Here is a 16,396-nt window from a genome sequence, read left to right as displayed (position 1 = left end):
CTGGTTACAGCAGGAATATTTCACAGCAAACTCTATTTCCTGGTCTTCAGGCTGTTCAATTTTAAACAGCAGTAAAGCTTCTAATCACATTTATGGTGCTAAGAATCACTCCAGTGTTAGGTGTTTACAAGATCCCATCCTCATTCACTCACAGACAATATAGGCCAGATCCTCTTCACGTTTACAAAAAGTAGATTTGGGCTTCCCTTTTTTCGTCCCCACTATTGCAGTGATGGCAATCAGATTGTTTAAAACCAAAAGAAAATCTAGGCTAACAAAGCAGCATTATAAATTCCCACTTGGGTACAGAAAGGAATCACATACACCAGGTAGCAGCAGGAGTGACATGCAGCTCCCTCTACTTCACTGAGAAGCCTGGAAATGGCAATGAAAAAGTCTAATAACTTGTATGTTTTGGGCATAGCAGCAAACACCAGTTGCAAGCCCTCCTCAGTTTCCTGTTGCAAATGTTTGGAGCAGGACTGCAGCTTTGTGTTTTGCAGCAGGCTGTTGGAGGCAGCTGAAGCAGCAGCTGGTTGTGGGGAGCCCTGGTGCCACTCCATAGCCTTCCAGTGCTCTGCACAAGGCAAGTGGTAGACTGGATTCACCTGAAGATCTGCCAGAAGCTGTGGTGTACCCAAAAATGTCATGCTTGCTCTGCAGAAAAAGCTGCAGTAAACCTTCAGATGGGGAAAATTCAACCCTCCAAAATGGAAGAACTTCAGAACATTTATCTTAACCGTTATTTACTCAAGCCAGGAGAACACATTAATAAATCTGTTCTGCAAACAGATATCTGACCATTTACTGTTATTTATTCTGGTTGTTCCTGCCTTGTCCTTCTAAATTATTCCATATTAAACCTCACTAAAATGTTTTACCACTTGTCTTTTCCTGGGCTAAAATGTATTCCTCCTTTCTTTTGGACATTGGCTTAAATAAGATCATAGCCCTAAGCAGGAAAAACAACAAACAACAGCGATGATTTTATTGCATTCCTGTTGGTATTTGTACTGTACTATGTTCTCTGTGACCATGTGGAAATGGAAGAAAATGTGCAATTACTTTAAAAAAATTCCAACAGCATTTTGCAAATAAAAGGCAGTTACCTCAGGCATAGCTGCCAATTTATTATGTGAGAGCTGACTGTTATATGTTCCTATTAATTATATCTTCCACATGCTGCTTTTCCTTTCCATGCTTCGTAAGTTAATTACTTAGGCCAGATTCTGACTGCTGCTGTTGCCTTGAAAACCCACAAGCAACTGCAGCTAATTTCACCCTGTTCTGGGTAGGTTCTTTATTCCAAACCTTTGCCTCCAAGTACGCAAGTCACATTGCAGTCCCCAAGAGGATGTGTTCAATATCTGCACACAGGAGGCATTTTAAACACACACACAAATACATACATGCATTAAGATACCCTCACACACACCTGCCAATGCCCAATATACAGCTTTTATTTCTGTAACAATCTGTGAAACTGCCAGTAAGAACACTCTGCAGGTGCCTCCAAAACAGAAAATACCTAAGCATTACGAGTATCTTGAAACTTAAATGATAAGCATACCATACTCCGAATAAAACACTGATTAAAAAATAAAGTTCCCTGGAATATATTCTTTCCATGCAGATTTCCCCAGTTGAATGAAATTTACCCAAGCATTAGTTTCCCCTCAAAAATAAAGTTTTTTAGGTGAGCATTAGAACACAACACCAGGACAAGGTGTTAAAACTGCACAACGCTGTTTCACTGATGCTGTGTCAATAGAAAATTGACAAGGCAAGCTTTGAAATCAGGAGGCTGGAGAGGTCCTGGCCCCTCTGTCTTTGGATTCAATTTTCCACTTTTTTCACACTGTTATATGAGCAAGGAAGTCTCTCCTTCCTTTCAAGAGGAAAAAACCAGATCATTCCTAGTTTGTAGTGGTAAGGCAACAAAAGTGACTCACAGAGGCAAAAGAAGCAGAGAGGTTTTCCCAGGATTGGTCACTGCACCAGCAAGAAATACAGCAGTACAGACCCCTAATGGAACAGATATTAATGACTGAGATAACCATACATGAGCTGAGCTCTGAAAACATTTCCTGGCCCTTCAGAGCCAGCACAGGAAGGGTTCTCAACAGCCAGCTCCACTCCAATATCCCCAATAAGGTGCTATGACAGGAATTCTAGTGATCCCAAGTCTCTCTTGAAGGTATCACTGAGATCTTCTGTGCAACTTTTTCCTAATTTGGTCTCCACTGGTTTGTGTCTTTTCCCTTCAGATTGGGCAAAAGGCATGGGAGTGAAAGCAATGCAACTATTAAAAAAAAATCCCTTCATTTATCAACCTAAACCCTTACCTCACCCTCTACATACTGCTCTTTGCTCATCCACATTTCTGCCTGTTTTCTGGGCCTGCCTTCCAGATCTCGGCACAGACAAAACATGCTAAACATTGCACCTCCCACTGCTGCCTCTGAAAGTCTTTTAAAAAGCACACAGGAATTCAGGTCAAAGATTAAGAATAGCCAAGCCTATTTCTTCCTGTTAAAGATGAAAGCTACATTCAGCTGTCAAAGCATTTCCTCCATTTGTTTTTAGCCTACTACAGGGAGAAGAATCTTTTCCTGAGCAGTGTCTCTGTGAAGGACTAACTTATTGGAAGAGCAGCATCATTTCCTGTAGCCCTATGGATTATCTCTTTCAAACTGTAGGGTCACACAAAGTTTGAAATGAGACTGTCAGGCTGTAGGTAAAGATAACAGAGTTGAAAGGTGGTACAATATAAAAGTGATGACCTCACCCAGCATTTTTAATTTTGGGAGATGAGAAAGGCCTCCAAGCCAAGTAAAACAGGTCTGCATGAGCAGCATCTGTAATAGCAGCTTGGAAGAGCTGAATTAAAAATTGCTCTAAAATCTTCAGTCTCCCATACATCTAACTAATATTATCCTAAAATAAATCAGGCAGAACAAGTATAATCACAACTAATACCTAGGCCTCACAGAAGACTCCAGAAGAACATTAGAATAGATTTACAGTGTAAAAAACTGGTTGAGTGTTGCTGTTCTTTCATTTTATATTATTCTGGAGAAACTGATGCTTCACATTTGAAGAATGTGCTTGGCTTAATTTTATCTGACATCCTGCCTAAGTGCTTCACAATTTCATTCCCCTGATAGAATTCACAAAAAGCTTGTCTTTCACAACAAACTTGGTAGAAGCCTCGTTGGAGCATCTTTCGGGATTGCAGGAGACAATGGGGTGCTCAGCAAGCGCAGCACATGAACTGAGACAGCTGTCAGACACCATAACTCACTGCAGGCCTCACCCTGCCTTCAGTAAACATTCACAGTGCCACAGCTCAAGAGCACTACTATGGCTGTAGTTTTACTACAGAAACAAAAAATGGGGCTCATTTTCTCAGGCAACAAATTAGAACATTCAAAAAGCACTTCCCAAAAAGACTTATCACAACTGCCAAACTAAAATACTGTATTTCACTCTTTAGAGGCCAGCTGTGAAGCAGTTAGAGTTCTCTGTCACTCTGGGAGGTGTTTTTTTCGTCTCCTTTCTCCATCCAGATTTCACATTGAGGTGAAATCTAGTTGTCTTAATCCAGTAACAAACCAATGCAAGTTAACATTCTGCCTCAGGAGCTGCATATCAAGTCTAACTTAAAATTTAAGCTCCATTGTGGCAGAAAAGAAAGAATTATTTTGTGGTCTAATCCAAGGAATACTAATTCATTTTAAAAAACTCTTACATGCAGAAAAATGAGAGAATGCATAAGTAAGATTTGCCACAGGGGTAGCCTGAAGCCATATGCCAGCAAGTTACTCTGCTTGTATATTATGAGAATTTTTATCCATCTAATCAATAAGAAATGAGTAGTTACTATGGCAATTTCTACACTACAAGGTACTTGTGCTGCAATAGAGTATGTTCTAGAAGGACAAATACACTTACCACTCTGTTATGTAAATTTTTGCACCTTTTCAGTGTTGCAGTACAGTGTGTAAGCTAGGGAACAGTGAGAAGGAGAAGGTAAGAAGAATAAAATGAGTTTAAATTATAGCATGGTTGTAAAGGATAGCTTGGGAATTCTTAACTGACAATAATAGATGCCAGTTTAGAGCAATCCACAAACAATAAAACAAATCAACCAACAATTTTGCAGAATTTTATTTGAAATCATGTATAATGAAACATAGATTTCACTACTGCATTTTCTTGATTACCTTCCTCCAAGTTTAAACTAATGGGGCTAGAGAGTAATATCCCTTATACCACCATCAATTCATACTAATATTGCTTTCAGAGAATAGCAATACACTGCAGTAGCCTGATTACAATGAATGCATTCCCTTCAAGCACAATACTCAATAACCTTGTAGGGACTGCTGACACAGAGAACGAGCATAAAAACTCACTCTAAAATACAGAATACTGTAATAGGAGCACAATAGGGTTCTTCTAAAGGTTTGAAAATAACTGACCCAAAAAATCTTTATGAAATACACAGAGAAAATACATGTGTCTTCCATAAAATATTTATCATAATTCCATCACCTTATATTTTGCACTTTTAATTTTTCCCCTACACATCTTCAAGATATTACCTTTTTTAGGTAATAGAACAAATGCTGAGGAGAAACCTGGACCCTACAGAGGCAGGCAAGTTCCCTGCAAGAGCTCAGACAGGGATAGATGCCATGGCTACATAGAGGGACAAATTAAAGCTCACCACACCTGAAGATGGGGCAATGATTGTAGCTTGAACCTGTCAAAACACATGGTTGGGAAAGAAGTCAAAATTACCATGGGGACAGCTTCAGATGGGAGAAGCTGCCACATATGGAGAGGTCTAAGGACACTTTGAAGCCGTCACTGATTTTTCCTAGAATCCATACGCACACACTGTGAAGTTACAAATGGGTATTTGTGACAAATAGACACACCCAAGAGATGTCTAGATTTTGATTCCCTTTTTCCAAATGAACAATGCTAAGAACTGAAAGCTTACATGACTAAAGGTATGGGAGGTATTTTCCACAGGATCAGATGCATTTTCACTCATATAATATTGCTGACTCTAAAGTTACATTATAAAGAAACACTAATTCCTATATCAGAAGGCTCTGAGCTTCACTGTAGTAACAAAGACATTCCCCAAAACCTCACAGGTAGATTATAATGAAAAGAAGCAGTAAGTATAACCCACAATAACATGTAAGTTCAAAAGAGATATTTGAAGTGGGACAATGCCTTTGAAATATGAGAAGAATTGAATAAAGAGAGACCCTACATCAAAAGATAAGCTTAGGCAAAGCTTGTGAAGGCTGGAAAATTCAATGGTAGTTGTCTATCACAGGGCAACAAACACTGAGGTAAAGGATAAACATGCAGGCAGAAATCCCAGTCTCTAGCACTGCACAAAGCAAAAGCTGGTAAATGAGAGGGGCTGCCTAGAGAGCTTGCCCTACATACACCATTATGAAGGAGCATCCTAAGATGCTGGGCTGCTTCCAGAGAAGACACTCAACCTTCACACTCTGCCTGCAGCTTATGCATCACAGCAGTGAACATTTAGTCACTTGAAATTAAGGCTACATTTGGATACAGTTTTCTAGGACTCTGGAAAGGATTCACGATTGGACAATTAAGAGGTTTAAAAGGGCTTTTTGTTTTCTCCTGAATGTGTTACCTCAACAGCACGCTCATCCGATGATTTCAAACCCATTTCCTTGCTAAAAAGGACCAGCTACATCACTTTTTCCACTGCAGAAAGAGGGCATGAAACACAAGAGGTAGACTGGCCTAGAGACAGTCAACATCATAAAACTAGACTTGGAAAAGTTCTTATTCTCACCTCTTGGAAGTCTACGGAGGTCTTTAAAGCCGCAGAGCAATTCCTCAGAAAATATCAAGTAACATAGCTACCAACATCACAGTTCAGAAGTTACAGTATCTCCCTGCAGTTTGTTAGCTGGTACAGGAAACGTGTCCTTCTGAAATTAAGAAAGGCATAGAAGGGAAGATTTCTATTCTTTCTTCCAGAAAAACTTTAAGGCTTATGTTTTAAAGATAGATGGGATACCATACATGAAGCCTCTTAATTTAGTACCTCCTTTAAAAAAATTCTTCAGCTGATGACATTTTAATTTGGACCAAATGTTTTTGTGTCTACCTCCATACTGCTCATCCTTTTAAGACTCAGGACTTTTAGAGCAAGTTGTCCTTTTAGCCAGCTCTGCAGCAAAGGTTCTCTTTAAAGCAGTGAAAATGGAAAAACATGTGGCTTGTAAGGGAACACAACAGGAACTGACTACACATCTAAGCTACTTCTTGAGAAGTGGCTTTTCCATGGAAGTGTTTCCAATAAGGAACTTCAGCAAATTTCCATTTTGCTATTTAAAGGGCCTGGCACTGTGGTTTCAACAGATGTGCCATAACACCAACTGCTCACATCACATGAAAACCAAACCTTTTTAGAAAAGCAGCTTCATTGTACTTCACTGAGAAAGTGGTGCCTACTAGGAACTAGAAAAAGCAGTATTTTCCCCACAGAATGGTTAGGGCTTAAAAGGTCTGAAGCATATCAGCAACTCTTGGATCTCAAATACAATATAGCCACGACAGAGCACAAAAAATGTCCAGTGGTTATAAAACACCATGTGCTCTCCACTTTTAGTATTTTACACTCCCTATCCTCCCATTATCTAATTTCTATTGGGTAATGTCCTATTTATAGGCTTCAGGCTCTTTTCTGGTTACTTTATTGTCATCAGAAACAATTGCTTCTGCTTGCACTTCTTCCTTACCTCAGATTTATACTGCCCTCACAGTGTCTAGAAAAAACAAAACAGACCCATTGTTCAATTGACAGCCCAATCCCACAAGAGATAATCCACAGCTTCACAGTGTGGTGAGGAGTTAGCAACACAGCTGATCAGCAACATTGCAAGATCAGAGGTCTAAGCAGAAGCAAAGACAATATTAAACATTACACTCAAATTAGAGCATGAAGGAATTTATTCTAGATTGAGGAAAACATATGATAAAAAAATGAAGGTAAAAGTCCTTCACTGAGTCATAATGGCTGCAAGAGTAGTTAATTCTCTTCGTTCTACATTTTTTCTTTCTTCTGCAAGATTCCTTTCATCCCCTTGCTCCAACACAGGTTTGGTTCCAAGGAGCTGCATGGACAAGGATTCCTTCTTACTACTTTTCTGAAAGATAAGTCCCAAACTACAAAAATCCTGAAAATAAAAGTGAGTAAATCCCACTTCATGTCCTTGCAGCTGGGAACACTAGCTAAAGGGAACAGAAACCCTTGTCCTGGTGGAATGCACTGTTACTGTAACTGGAGATACTGCTTTGTTAGGAGAAGCAAATAGTCACATGAACATGGAAAAGAGGATATCACCAGAGGGAGGTTCTCAGCTCATACAAAAATATGCAGCTAAAACCTCTGCCTGCATATTTCAAGGACTTGAAATATGACTTCTTCAAAAACTTAGTAACATTTCAGATAAAATTGAATGTCATTTTCAACTGCTTTGCTTATACACAAAAGTATTGCAATGAGGCCATAGGCACTGGGAAGGAAGTAGGGAGGGCAGAAGGGGACTTAAAAACAGGACATGCATTTATACCTTACTCTGGAGCAGGCAGAGATCCTGGTTAACCCCAGTGTTACCCTACTCAAATCCTTTCTTAACAACTTTGACACAATTTTACACAGCCATGGAACAACATACACCTCTTCACACCACATATCTTCCTTGATAAAAAGACAAGTAGGAATCATCACTTGTACCTATGATACCTTTGCTTTCAATTGTCCTGTAAATGGGAAACCTTCAGGACAGACTCAAAAAGGAAAAAGTCCCATTAGAAGGGGTTATCTTCCCCTCTACTGCGTCCAAGATACAAATTAATCCTCCTAAATCATCCAATTTAGAGAATGGTGCTTAGTGTTCCCTTCTCCTTACTGTGGGACTATACATTTTATAACAAACATCCTTCTGAGTCTGCCTTGACCAAGAGCATAGGAAAACTTTACAAAATAACCAGCTTCTGTATTCACAATTTCATTATCACCACAGGAGAACAGAAAATGCTCTTACCATATCAGGGTGGTCCACTTCCTATCTAAGAGCCCAAGAATACATACAGACACATAAACACTTGACCCAATCAAATTCACCCCCTGCAAGGGGAAGTTTATGCCCTCCGAGCTGCCAGTTCACCAAGTCCCTCCCTTCCTCGTTGCAGTTCCCGGGGCTCACCTGGTGGCAATTGGCAGCTCCTTGATAGAATTCAGCAGAAAACCAAGCAGCAGAGGCAGGGGGAAGGAGGCGCTGTGTGTTGCTGCATAAACTCAGCTGTGTTGCCTTACTGCCTGATGAATGGCAATTCACATAACCTAACTGGAAAGAGCCAGATCAGGAAACTATTTCTATACTTAAGTGTTGAACAATGAGGCTTGCATTTGGTGGATTGTTACAGACTTGAAATTCTTCTTTCTCTGTTGCTGACTCCCACAATATGACAGGAAGATTATCCAAGGCTATCTCTGTCCAGTGCATAACAGAACAGAACAGCAGAAAGCTCTTCAGATTTGCCTGCACTTGGAAAGGATCCCAGGAAGGACAAGTAGCAGTGGCTGGATTCTTTCCTGGTTTAAATGAAACAAATCTATTCAAAATAAGTGCTCACAACTGGAACAAGAGACTGTGAGACATGGATGAGAAAATGGAGTAGAGAACTGACCAAAGAGAGACGAAGCCTTTCCCCAAGTAGAAAATGGCACCTCTGCCAGTTTTCCATTGTTTTACCTCATCTCTATATTTCCTTAATAGCAAAGAGAATTGGGATCCCACATGGAAATGACAGTGAAGACCTCTTTGGCCTCATCCACTTTGGGCTCTGACTAAATTCAAATGTGTCTGGAAAAAGGATTAACAAGGAATAACTAGTACTGCTGTAGTTGGCTTGTGAGCAGAAGAAAAAAATTGCATTAAATCACCATTTTAGAGACAGGTCTGAGACTTAAGAGATTTTTTTCTACAGTGACTTACAGTCCCCACTTTGGCAATTTTTACAAGATATAAAGTTCTTAAGGGCTCCACAGCTGTCCTGAATATCAAGTGATTAATTTAGTTTTCTATTTGTCTTTATTCATATTTTCAGCCACAGTGAAAGGAAGATAATAGAGGCTAGAAATGAAGAGCACAAACACAACTGTGTAGTGAGGGTCTTCTAAAACCTTCCCAGTCTGTCAGGCCATAGGTGCAGAATGGTCAGTAGTGGACAGTCAGCTATTCATGCTGCCCTATGACTACAACAGCATATCAAGTGGACCCTCATGTTTGGGTAGACCTGAGTTTTGCTAAAGATCAATGACAATTTCTGACAGTCATTAATTATATAAAGAAGAGGGTGTTGTGTGTGTTAGCCACCAACTTCTCTGGTTCTGACAGACTTTGATATTATAATTATCTTTATTCATCTCTGCAAATAGACCACTCTTCCTTCGGAGGCTACAATTTTTTTGCTAATTTCTTTATAGCCTTGAGTTTCAAGAAATGGATGTGTCACTTACTGTGCCTAATCTAACAAAATTTCTTTGTCTTGCAGTTTACTGAACCAAGATTTAGCACTTGGTCTAACACCCTCAGTCTCACTGTGATAACGCTGTTATCATAGAAGGCCAAGTCTAGGCCTGGACCCCCAATGTTCAGTAAACTACAAGTGCAAATAAAAAAGTCTTGTTATTCCTTCTCCTGAGCCTCTACCAGGAAGCAGTCTTCCAATCTGCTACAAGCATGCCAGCATAAATGCTTGTTGAAGCTCTGTACACAATGGTCACTGCATCTTCTCCATCCCAGAGCACAGAACTTCACCTGCAGAGCCAGGTGACCAAAGGGAGGGAGCCTGGGGCAGAGCCTGGCAGGCAGACACGTCAGTCTCTCCACCCTTGTTCATGTGTTAGAAGGCCACAAGATCCAGTGTGAAGCACAGCAGAGCAATGCTAAATAGAAACTACTTCAGAGGTTTTCAGAGCATGACAGGATCAGACCTGTTACAACTCACAGCCAATCATAATGGTTACACACCTTCAAATTCTTTGCAAGAAAATAGCAACCCCTCAGTTGGCTGACAGCCATGGGGACCACTGTCTATCATTCCATGTATCATTCTTGATTTGCTCAAGCTGATTGTCAAAGATTTATGCAGTATCCAAGATGACTCATTAATTGCTTTCCAAAGGTTTCCTGCATTAGTTGTCTGAGAAAAAGAACATGTGAACAATCTTCATCTAAAGGAGCTGAACTAAAAAGCAATGTAGTTATTAGTAAAAGCAGCAAAGTGTCACGATAAGACACTTATTTAGAACATTATTACATCATCCACCATACTATTTGCACCTAAAAACCAGCTATGTAATGCAGCTCAAGTCAGCACCCACATAAATCTAAATGTGGCTAATCACATTAGTCTGTCCACGCAAAATGAAATTACCTGTGACTAATACTAACACAGATGAAACTGAGGAAAATTATTTGTAGTGCAACATGAGCATCTCTTTGGGCTGCACTCAGTTTCTCACAGGTTTGGAGGTGAGGACAGTATGAAAACTAGGACCCTTATGCTCAACAAGGCTGAAAGCTCAGCAAGCACACACACTAAGAAATTATTTTGCCTAAAGACAAATTGTTCAATATTTTGCAAATATTGCTTTGCCCCCCAAGAAGGACAGTTATTTGGTTTGATACATAACCATGATCTCCAGGGAACTAGACAGAACAAAGGTGCAAATAAAGACAGAGAAAACAATAATGAAGTCAGATGTCCTGTGGTCCTGATGATATGCTATCAAGTCACAAAGCAACTAGTTCTAACAGCATTTTACTTAGTAGATATAGACACAGTTCAGAAGTAGAAGATTGGATATGTCTGTGAAAAAGCCAAAAAAACCTTTTTCTTTTTTAAAAAAAGCAGTTTGTACCATCTGAGGACGTGGCTGAACATACACCCATGTCCCCATTTAAGACTTCAGGTGCTCACCCAGAGGTGAGTATTTCAGGTAGAGGAACAGGTACCAGTGGTTTCAAAGATCTGGTGCTTCCTGAATACACATCAGCACCACTGTGGGCAATCTGGGTAAGGAAGGAGTATCCCCAGCTAGTCATGCATTGTGCTGGGGATATTAGTGACTACCTTAGGATGTGTGATTAAAACATTATGCTTTTTCTACTTGTAGGTATTAAGAAAGAAAGAAGGTTCCCAGCTTCCTCATTTTAACACACAGAAACTACAATTTGATGCCCCATATATTAACCACATAAAGTAGCCTTAAGAAGCAACTATAGATCCCATGACAAATGCATATTATACCAGAGACAAGGTTTAGTTCAGCGGGCTTTTCTGAGTCTGAACTCTACTGAACAAATGAACCTTACCAAACTGTAAAATAATGGCCTCACACCTCTTCAAGCTGCACAAGTATTAATGTAGAGACACGGAGAGATGACCAGGATGGCTTGAAATTTACATCATCAAAATTAGTTCAAGCAGGAACTAGAAATCAGAGCAGATGACTACAGCCATGTAAGACCTCTTCTTTCTATGGCCAGGAACAGAAAGAACTGTCCTAGAACTACTGAGCTGGATAAACCATTTTCCAGTACTCATCTGAATAAAACACAGTGAAATGGACTGCCTCTAGAGAAACTGAGATGTAGACTGAGTACCAGCCAAGAGTATATGTTTAAAAGCAACAGCCTCATTCAGCCAAAGAATTCTTTTTGGATATTTTTGTTGTTTAAATGAGGAAGAGAGAAGCTACTGGCAGCCTGCCATTGTAATGTGATATCTTGGCAGGAAAACACTTTGTGTTATATCACAACCATATGGTGGTGGAAAAGATTTTTTTCTATTAAGTTTCTGTAATAATCTGTTCCTATTTTTAATGCAGCCTTTCGGCATAAGACAAGGATGTTTTCTCCTCAGTTCTGTCACAGGAGTTGTTAATGTATGGCTACACTTTTATACCTAATAATGGCAAATATTAAAACATTGCATTTTCAGAGGTACAATTAGCTCTTCTGTTGTGAAAAGGTAAATGAGCCCACTGATGGAATGGAGCTTCTGGGAAGAGATAACCCTGGTTTCCCACAGGATGGCACTCCTTTTTTTTTTTTTTTAACTCTAATGGATGAGAATACTCAAGTAGGTATGATTAAATGAGGTCTGCCTTTCTTTGGTAACAGAGGAAACAGGAAGATGTGTGGGAAGTTGTCACTTGCATTTCTGTCCTCAGCAGCTCAGCTCCATTTTAGGAACAGCAACAATAAATAGATTTCCTATTGCTAGTATAAAGTCAGAGCAAGAGAAAGTAATAGGCAGCTGAATCTTTCATACATTCTTAGGACAGGTTCCTGCTCTGGCCCAGATGACTTTCTCCCTCAAAATGTCTAGAAATCAGCAGGTAGAAACATTAGTGAATTCAAATTTTTTAGATTTGTTTGTCTGCACTTTGACTTTCCTGGTGGGATAAGCCTCTTATCAGTATGAGGGCACAAACAAACTTTTGGCATATGAATACTCCCCAGAATCCAGTAGCAAACATGTTTTTTACTATTCTGCTCATGTTTCTAACTTTTGCAGTCTTCTATCTTTGCAACACAAAAATAAATAAAAGTACACAGAATTTCTTTTCCATTACCCGTAATCCAAACACCACCACAATCACTTTTGCAATCACCTTTTTTGCCAAGGAAGCTGAAATACAAGATAAGACACAGAGGGACTTATCTAACAAAGTTTTTTCCAGCACAGCAAATAAATTTCCATTAAGGGTTCCTGAGGCAGATGCCTGCAGGATCCTAGTTCAGACCACATGAAACCCCTGCAGCTTGCTGATGCCAGACAACTCTGGTTGTACTCCCAGGAGTGCATAAAGCAGTGGATGGGTAGCTGGATTATGCCTCTTCATGGCAGTTCTTTGGCCCTGTGTGGCTGCACTAAAGCACAGGAATTAATTAAATAATGCCCCAAACACTTGCAGGCAGTTCAATGTGAACATCTATGGAGTTAGGCAGACAAAAGTTTCTGGCATGTTTCTGACCCATGTAAAACAGTTTTCTCCCCTACAGCCCCAGGGTGGGTGTTCGAGCTGTGATGTCCCAGGAGCTGCCCCCAGCCAGCAGGAGGAGGCTGGGAGGAGGCCCAGAGAGTTTCCAAGGGTGATCATTTGCTGTATTGTGCCCTCAGTGCTCAAGGCCTTGATATTTTCATAGTTTCTAAGAGATGTCAGAAATGTGTAAGCTATGCAACTCCCATTGATTTCAGCTCTGAGCTGATGTCAAGAATGAGTTGCACTCCATGATTGAAATGAAATAAGTCTGGGCCACATTTGAATTTGCCGCCAGTTCTTCATTATATTTTTATGATTTGGATGCCCACAAAAACCAGATAAGAGTTCAGAAGTACTGAACTCTGGAATGAAAACCCATAGGGAGGAGTTTGTGAGAAAATGACAGAAAATTTAGCTGCTGTGACTTGCATGATGGCAGCACTGAAGTTTCTTCATGAAACATTACAGGGCAGGTGCAAATATTAGATTGTTTCAACCAGTGGTCCATAACTTACCTACATGTTAAAATTCAATTTTCTCTACTTTCATATACTTTCTTGCACTTCTTGGTACATAACAACCTAAGAGGTTTCTCTTTATGATGTTGAGCATATGAATGTTATAAAAAATGTTTAGAGCAAAATATCATCAAAAATTGCTTACATTACTGCCAGCTCTTTTGAGACACTTTGACTAACCCTTTTGGGATTTTCCTCGTTAAAAATGTCCATGCCCCTTGATAAAGCCATTCACACTTTAGCCAGAGAATCCACATTTTGCTAATATGATGTATTTTTGACTGACAGCATAGTTTTCACCCTTTAAAAATATCCATATGCAGCAGTCAAAACAGCATGCTTGCAGCCCCTTGGAACCTTAATTCCAAGTCTGTCTAACTTCCTGTCAAAACTTAAAGAGTAAGCAGTAATCAGAAAGATCTACTGTGAGAAAGAGCCAGTTTTGTAGGATCCAGTGGGACAAAAGGAGGTTATCTTCTGATTTTACGCAGTAAAATTGCAAAACAAACAGTTCAGCCTCAAAGCAATGAATCTGAATTGGTCATGGTATAGCTCAATGGAGAATAAATACACTCAAAAAAGTAAATGAGAGATGAAAGAAAGACTTGACCGTAATTTACATTTGTTAATATGGAAAATAAGTAAATGCTTTAAAAAATGCATTAATGGAATTCACTCACATTTACAGTTGGAATTTGATTCTGTCACTTTTTCTTATCTATAATCCAACAGACCTCAAGCTGCCTAAAAAAGCACCATTATTAGAGTAACACTGGTGTCTGCTCTGCCTGGTCATGAATTGCCACTCTGCCAGTGAAAGGGGGTCCAGCAGTAAGTGACCAGGAGCACAGGCCTCCTCTGCCCTAACTACCAAGCACACCTTCAAGCCAGGATCTCTTGAGTAAAGCTTTGTATTCTGCAAACCTTATTACCAGCTCTTTCCAAACCTGTGCTTGCCAGTCAGCCATAAATAACATGGAGAGTTTGCAGCTGTTCCTGTTGAGATCAGTGGTGAAATTTGCTTAAACTTTGCTGCTTCTGGGTGTGTTATGGTATGTGGGATATGGGTGCACTCCAGAATGGCTACAGCAATGTGGCAGCTCATGACTCCCACTGGAGACCTCTGGAGAGGTAAACTGGCATCTCTAGTCCAGGTCACAGGTATAAAGGGAAATGCAAGCCCACTTCATTCCAGAGATCACCAAATCAAGACATGGTCACTCAAAAAATGTCCCTGGGCACACAAGCACAGGAAAGGCAGCAGGCCTGGAGACAGCAGGATAGCATGTTAGCATGCTTGTGTGCACAAGAGACAAGAGAGATTTGTTCAAAACCAACTAGTACTATGCCTAAGAGCACCTTATTCTCTCCTTGTGTTCATTACATTCTCTCTCCTCTTTATGTGAAAATGATTATTCTGACCTGCAGAAAAATGTTTAATTATTACTCAGTTTCATGGTCACAGCATCAAGTTTTTTTCAAAGACGCCTTACCAACTAAGGGAAAAAAAAGGAAAAAAAAAAAAAAAGCATCCTGTTATCTAAGAACCTATTGGAATTTTTCAAGTCTCTTGGCATGCATTATGTATTCACCAAGTTTGCTGCTGGTGATGTAAGTTAGAAATTCTCCTGCTGGTTTTGATTACAGCTGCAGAGTCACAGATTTGAACACCAGTAGACAATCATTCTTCTGAGCCTGCACATAAATATAAAATGTTTCCTTTTTCCTTATCTCATAAACCTTCCACTATGATTACTTCAAAATGAATTCCTGTTTTCTTCAGATTTTCTCCACTTATCCTGTTACAATTAACAAAATGTATTCCATCCAACAAAGCTATGTTATTTGCATATTCAAAGGTCACCACACAGGTTAAAGTTATTTAACTATGAAAGAAATGATAATTTCACAATCTTTTTTAATGCAGATAAAATACAAAATTACCTCTGGGTTTTTAATTTGCACATTTACAGACACACGATAAAGAGTTTTACGATAATGGTATAAGCAGCATAATGAACTTTCAATTAGGCTGTGACAGCTCTTCCCTCTAGTCTTTGCATTGTCGTTTTATCATTTAAAACAGTCATCTCTTTAAGGGAGCAACAAAGAATATTCCTGCACCCATACTTTGGAACCAAAGTGGCAGCTTCTCCCAGGAGTGCTGCTGCAGTGTCAGCTCACTATGTGCCATGGAACTGTTCCTTGCCAAGCAGGGTGGGAAAGAGATGCGATCAGATAAATTAGATCAATGGACAATCAGGTTATGTGGGTGTTCTGATCACTGAACAGTCCAGATCAGGGCAGAGCAGTGATACATTGCAAAGAAAAGTCCTGTGTGCTGCTGTACACCCTTGTAGGGTTTTTAAACTTAATTTCATATTGAATTTGTACAAACAAACAAACAAACACAATAAAAATCCTGGACATTAGATTTAAATTAATTGCTGGAAAAAGCAATGCTGATGGAATTTCCTGTGAAATGATAACAAAGTGAAATTCTGTTCCCCCATCTAAAAAATCTTGGCCTACCTTACAGAAAATTAGATACCTCAGCACAACACTTCATTTACCTCAGGTAAACCAGGGCAGCTGAGCCAAATCCATTGCAAAGTTACCCTTTTCTCAATTAACACCATGGGCACAAATCAATCCACTCTCTTAAAATGAACAAGCAGAGGACAAACATTTCTGAGTATTATGAATTACAACAAAGTCAGTTACTGTTCCTATTTGTGTTGAAAGC

This window comes from Melozone crissalis, unplaced genomic scaffold (genome assembly GCF_028551555.1).
Source record: "Melozone crissalis strain CALT ecotype California unplaced genomic scaffold, PUWL_Pcris_2 ptg000019l_1, whole genome shotgun sequence".
In the NCBI taxonomy this organism is placed as follows: Eukaryota; Metazoa; Chordata; class Aves; order Passeriformes; family Passerellidae; genus Melozone; species Melozone crissalis.
The sequence above is the reverse complement of the archived record's forward strand: the minus strand, read 5'-3'. Positions refer to the sequence as shown.